Below are 6,771 nucleotides of genomic sequence, written 5' to 3' on the forward strand. Positions count from 1 at the left end.
GTTTTTTCTTTTAAAAACAACAAATTTTTGTTTCCATAACAACCACAAACAACAAAAATATTTTTCGTTGAAATCAAACAAATGTCGTAAGGTCGGAAATATTTGTCGTTTGTGACAGAAAAAAATTCCAATTCAGTTCTAAATTCGCCATTTTTTTGCAATTCAATCAATGATTTATTGTCTCCATCGCAAACAAAAATGTGTCCATCTTTTTGGTTGACGAAAATCGAACTAATCGAACGATTTTTTTCTGCTTCTGGCAAATCGATTCGAACTGTTTTCACAATTTTCTCAACTGGCAAAATTTTCCACACGCACGAAACAGATCCTTTATCTCGATTTTCGAATGGTTTAATGGCTTCTTGCCAATAATTAGGCAATTGGAAACTTATTTCGCATTCTTTAATCGGTCGAATCCAATTTTCGTGTGCTTGAAAAACTTTTGAATCAAATTTTTCCAATTGACGTTGATCATCATCCGAAAAACGTTCAAGACTTTTATTCCATTCTTCAATTTCTCGCAGAACTTCATTATTTTCATCTACAATTCTCATCGATCTTTTCCTTTCGTCATCCATTTTTCTTAGCATTTTTCCGTCCAAATAAATTGTATCCTGTCTTTCCTGTTCAATAAAATATTCAAACTTCGTCCACAGTTCATTGGATTCCTTTTCATATTCCGGCTCTAAATTATCGCAGTAGGTTTCAATCTTCTTATTACAATTTTCCAAACTATGTTTTAAATCCAACAGGTCTTGTTTAAGTTTGGATTGCGATAAATTTGCCATTTTTTTAAAATGATTTTCGGCGATTAACGTGAGGAACAATCAAACACTGAAAAATACAAACAAAAATTAAGTAAATAAAATATGAAAAGATGTTTTGGCGGAGGTTGACAATCCTGTCACTTTTCAAAAAATCGCTAAAAACATGGCGGACGACCTACACGCATGACACTGAAAGTAATTAACGCTCCCTCTGACACGTGACCGAAAGTTAGGGGGCATATGATTTGATTTGTTTTGACTTCCCAAGATGAGAGTCATTCATTCAGTTGATGCCAGATGGGGATCAGAGCGTTGATGATGTAAAGACAGAAGCTTAGTTTTAGATGCATTAAAAGTAACCAGCCACCTCTTTCCCCATTGTATCACATGCTCAAGATCAGAGGAGAGAGAATCAGAGAGAACTTGGTCGTTTACGGTCTTTGATGTACTGCCATAGATGGTAGTGTCATCAGCAAAAATGTCTATGAATGATGTAAGGGTGTGATATGGAAGATCATTGATATAGATCAGGAAGAGAATTGGGCCCATGATGGACCCCTGAGGCGCTCCAGCATTAAAACAGTGAGCTTCTGATTTCTGCCCATCAACCACTACTCTTTTGAACCTATCAGAGAAGTGATTTAAAAACTGAGAAGACATTTTAAGCTATACCATAGCTGGAAATTCTGTGAAGTAGACCTTTATGCCATACTCTATTAAAAAGCCTTTGATATGTCAAGAGCAACTGCCCTAGAAAGGAAGTCTCCGTCAATGTGTATTTTTTAATATTGCGGGCGTAATACTAACAAGATTTTAATTTGAAACGAAATTAACAAAATTTAATAAAAACAATGATTTCTCGTCTGTATATGATTTCTTAATCGCATTATGTACAGGCCACTAAACTGCGGTTTTACCCGATTTTCAATAAAATAATATTTGGCTTATGATTAGAGATTAAAACCATTTAATTACTCTTACGGCATAATTGTGTTGACACACCGGTTCTTATCAGGTCACCGAAGTTAAGCAACGTTGAGCCTGGTTAGTATCAGATGGGTGACCATTTGGGAATTCTAGGCGCTGTATGTGCTCTCCGCTTATCTCGGCATTGTTTCCAGTCGTCCTGTACTTCACTTGCTCTTGCAACAATGTCATCTCAGGAGAGGTGTGGTTGGAGATTGCGCACCTCCTGCGACCAAAATTTCACATGCGGGCAACCCTTCATCTGTCCAAGACCTGTTTTAATTACTCCTACCGTAAACAGTTAGATTCTACTTTTTGTTGAGTTTACGAGTGAAAATTTCCAAATATTAAAAAAAAAAAAAAAATTGTTTAGCATTTAGAGTTTTAATTAAGAAAATCTTCACCTGTTAGCCCGATTCAATATTTTTAATAATTCATTAATATTCAGGTAATTTCGACTGCATAATTTAGAAGCTACCATTGTAATTTATTAGAATTGACAAAAAGAAGTAGTTGAAGTTGAATCAGTTGTTTTTGATCTGAAAACTCCATTTATCGACTACAAAATTTCGTCCCAATAGTGTAGAAGCGTCACAAGTTTTAATGCATTTTACACGAGAAAATAGAATGAGTTTGCATTTTTTTAACGTTACGACCGAAGGGGGAGTCCAAGTTCTTCTCCGAATGCCGAACCGCTCTTAGAGCTTTGCCGGGGACCAATGTCCTCGATCAGCCAAGGAAGAAACTGTATCGGGATTTAGTGGAGGGGACCGCGAAGGATCCACTTTGTAGGCGGATGGGATGGTCGATGGAGGTTGTCTGTTCTCAATGGTGTTGGGCGCCGGGACGGGAGATTCTGAATAACTCGGAATTCTCCCTGACTTTGCGACTGGTCCGAAATGCGCTGCCCCTCTTCGACGTACTTTTCCGGTATAAAGAACATACCAGGCGCTTCTGTCCGTGCTGTGACGAACGCGAGCCCGAAACAATCGAGCACGCGTTTTTTAGTTGCAGCCGGATACAGCCCCTATTAAAGTACATCGAGGGGGTAACAGCTCGCATCGATGCCGAGTGTCTGCTCGATCTCGACGTAGGAACTTTTGTGTACAACATGGAGCCGCCGTTCCCCAGGGAGGAAAGTTTGGTTTTCCTGGCGATCCTAGCAGTAGCGCACATGACCATTTGGATCACGCGCCTCAAGTTGGTCCACGAAGGGACATCTGTTCCTGATCGGGATCTGATCGTTTACTTTAAACATTTGCTTAAAGTAAAGATTAGATGCGATTGGAAGAGGTTGCCTAGAGTGGAATTTGACAAGAGGTGGGTGCACAGCACTAGTTTGTGCATCCGCCGAGGAGCCAAGTTTCGATACGTGTTCCCTCCTTAGGCATGGCATGGGCGGTGCTGGGTCCTACGGAACCCATCCCGCCTAGGTTAGCATTATAAGTTCAGTAAAGTAACTCTTGACTGGTGGTACAAATGAGATCCTGTTCCTGATTTTATTTTTTGGTATTAGAGAACCTCTGAGTCTGCCCAACCCCCCTGCTCCTCATCTTTATTTTCTGATGCCCCCGGTCACCCCCCTACTCAGAGGTCACCTTCCTACCCCCTCTATCCGTTGCTTTATTTTCTCCCACCTCTATTAAGGCGACTTCCCCAAACCCCATTAGGGATGCTCTGCTTGTTTTCGGTTCCCCGGAAAACAGTGGGGGATCTAGCCACATAGAATAGTACAGGGGGGTCTTACTAACAACACAGTAGTAGTTTTTTCCTTATTTTTGAAATGAACATTTTCATTATTTTTCTCCCACTCCACGAACATTTTATGCCAATTAATTCAAGAACTCTTTCTAATGAAATCGAACTTTATTTTCTCACACATACACACACACAAAAAAAAAAAAAAAAAAAAAAAAAACACGCACACACAACATACAGAAATGAATATACAAATTGTACATAGTTAAATTTTACATTGAACGCTGGGGTTATTAGTTAGATTAGGATCCACAGAGTGATTGAGGTATTTTGGTAAATGTTGCCAGTCAAGAGTAAGACTTCAAAGTCTCATCTGTTACATAGTCAAAAAGACCCTGTACCCTCCCCCTCCCAATTTCTTGTAGGGCCTTGTGCCTAATTTTGTTGAATTGAATTTTTTGTACGTTTTTCATGTTCAATTTTTTCTTTCTCAATAAAATATATAAACAAGATCAAAGTGTAGTATCTGTTCTTCAGATGCTGCACTTCATTTTCTTGTTCTCTTTCGGTGGAGGAGAAATCCTTCACGACTGAGACAATTTTTATTTTTGTACCTTTTCTCCACGTTAAAAAACGACCCTGGTGTCTAACTCTGTCCCGTGGGGAGGCATAGTAAATAGGTACATTTAATAGAGACACTATGTATAAGAAATAATTTAATTAAAACAACATGCAAAATGGATAGTTTTATTAAAACGATATACTTTATATATATATATATATATATATATATATATATATATATTTAGTATATTAATTAATCTGTGTATATATATACATATATATATATATATAGTCATCCACATACAGTACTGTTTCGCTGTTTCACAGGTCATCAGTGCGGCTAGACAGGCAACTACCTCAAGCCAGGATTTAGTATATCAATTAATCTGTGTATATATATACATATATATATATATATATATATATATATATATATATATATATATATATATAGATAAGTATATATTTTAAGTAAACTGTATATATATATATATATATATATATACATAGCAAAATGGATAGTTTTATTAAAACAATATACTTATATATATACATACAATTTAATTAAGACAACATATATATATGTTGTTTTATTTAAATACTTATATATATATATATATGTTGTTTTAATTAAATACATATATATATATATGTTGTTTTAATTAAATAATAAAGTTTACTTAAAACAAATATACTTATATATATATATGCATATATATGCACACAGTTTAATTAAATATACTTATATATATATATATATATATATATATATATAAGTATATTTAATTAAAGCAAATGTATCTATATATACATGTTAATTAAAACAAATATACTTATATATATACATATATATATATATATATATATATATATATATATATATTATGTCTATTGCAAAACGGATAATTTTATTAAAACAATATACTTTATATATATGTATATATGTATAGAGTTTAATTAAAACAATATACTTATATATATATATATATATATATATATATATATATATACAAGCATATGTGTGTGTATGTGTGTGTGTGTGTATAAACGAAAAGAAACGAACATGTAAGTTAAAATGTACAATTAATTTTATTATTTAACAGAATATTAGAAAAAGAAATTACAATTGTAAGTTAAACATCTTATTCCCATATATATACAGTAAGTTGTGAAAAAATATATGGCAATTAAACTACACAGAATATTCCGGTTTTCATTCTTATGAGAAATCGTCAGGTTTGCAAATTTACGTATATGTAGTGATGTATTATGTGATAGATTGTAGTCACACATACACACACACACATGTAGATATATGTATGTATATATATATATATATGTATATATATATGTATGTATATATATATATGTATGTATATATAGATGTATGTATATATATATATATGTACATATATATGTATATATATATGTACAACTGATGATCCCTTAAATTACCATTAGTACTACAGTGAATTCGAGAGAGCAAGTTGATGCATTGATTGACTTACTGACGAAATAGTTTTCTAACGAATGATAAAAATAAAATTAATTTTTTTTTGTATAGTTTTAAAGGTTAAAAACTTCCAAGTATATATATATATATATATATATATATATATATATATATATATATATATATATATATATATATATATATATATATATATATATATATATATATACATATATATGTATATAAGAATATTTTGTATATATATAAGAATATTTGAATAAAAAAAATGCAAAAATAGAAATAAAGAATGCAGTTTAAATTCCCGGAAGGAAAAAAAAAAAAATTAACTTTAACCTATCGCAGTCTCAGTACCTACATAATCCGACTTCTAAATTTATATAATGATGGAGAAAGAAAGAAAGAAAAAAAAAAGAAGAAAAAAGAAGAAACAAAGCCTTTACTAAAACTATTAAATAGAAATAGATTTTGCAAAAGTCTTCAATTTTAAAACAGAATTTAATTACATGAGGATGAAAAGGGAAAACCTCAGCTAAAATTTTGTAAATAAAATATATATATATATAAGTAGAAAAATATATATATATATAAACCGGATATTTTACTTACATGAATGACTAAATTTTGAAAAACTTGAAAATCTCAAACAATAATAGGAATAAAATTTGATCATAGAATTAATCGTAGAAAATAATCACACGAACCTTTCACTGTAAGAATTCTTCAATATGAAAAGATTTTTTTATTTTGCAGTGAATAATTTCGTCTCCAAGTTTTTCTGACGAATGACGACAAACACAAAAATATGCCTATCGCCGAATTGCCACGCCTATTTTTTTTTTCTTTTAATAGAAAACAAGCAAAACCGGTTTTGTAAAATAATCTTTCTTTGCCTGTTTGATAAGTTATGATTCAGCGTATTGCCTTATATAGCAATCTATCTATCTATCTATCTAGCTAGCTATCTATCTAGCTGGCTAGATAAATTGAGTTCACATATCTTTCTTTATCTCTCTATAAAACCGGTTTTGAAAAGAAATATCTTTCTGGTTGGGTAGTTGACATATTAAGTGTCAACGAATTGCTTTTTTTTTTTTCAGATTTAATAAAACTGGAATTTATAAATGAAATTTGATTAAAAACATTTTTTTAAATTTTAATATTTTGCTAGTTTTTATATTCAAACATGAAATCAAACATATCTATCTGTCTATCTATCTATTTATCTATTTATCTATCTGTCTATCTGTCTTTCTTCTTATTGCATTTTCATCCCAAACAAAATACAGTGTCACTTTGATGTAG

General features: G+C 31.9%; 1 long non-coding RNA gene across 1 annotated transcript; it reads right to left on the reverse strand.

Moving 5' to 3' along the window:
- Window positions 1-577: 577 nt before the first annotated feature.
- Window positions 578-6,358, reverse strand: LOC145271141 (uncharacterized). Its single transcript, XR_013865706.1, has 2 exons — window positions 6,171-6,358; window positions 578-834 (listed from the first exon to the last, which is right to left on the reverse strand). It is a non-coding gene; the product is annotated as an uncharacterized LOC145271141 (long non-coding RNA).
- Between the last annotated feature and the right edge of the window lie 413 nt (window positions 6,359-6,771).

This window comes from Euprymna scolopes, chromosome 46, assembly GCF_053919585.1.
Source record: "Euprymna scolopes isolate OS-2025 chromosome 46, ASM5391958v1, whole genome shotgun sequence".
In the NCBI taxonomy this organism is placed as follows: Eukaryota; Metazoa; Mollusca; class Cephalopoda; order Sepiida; family Sepiolidae; genus Euprymna; species Euprymna scolopes.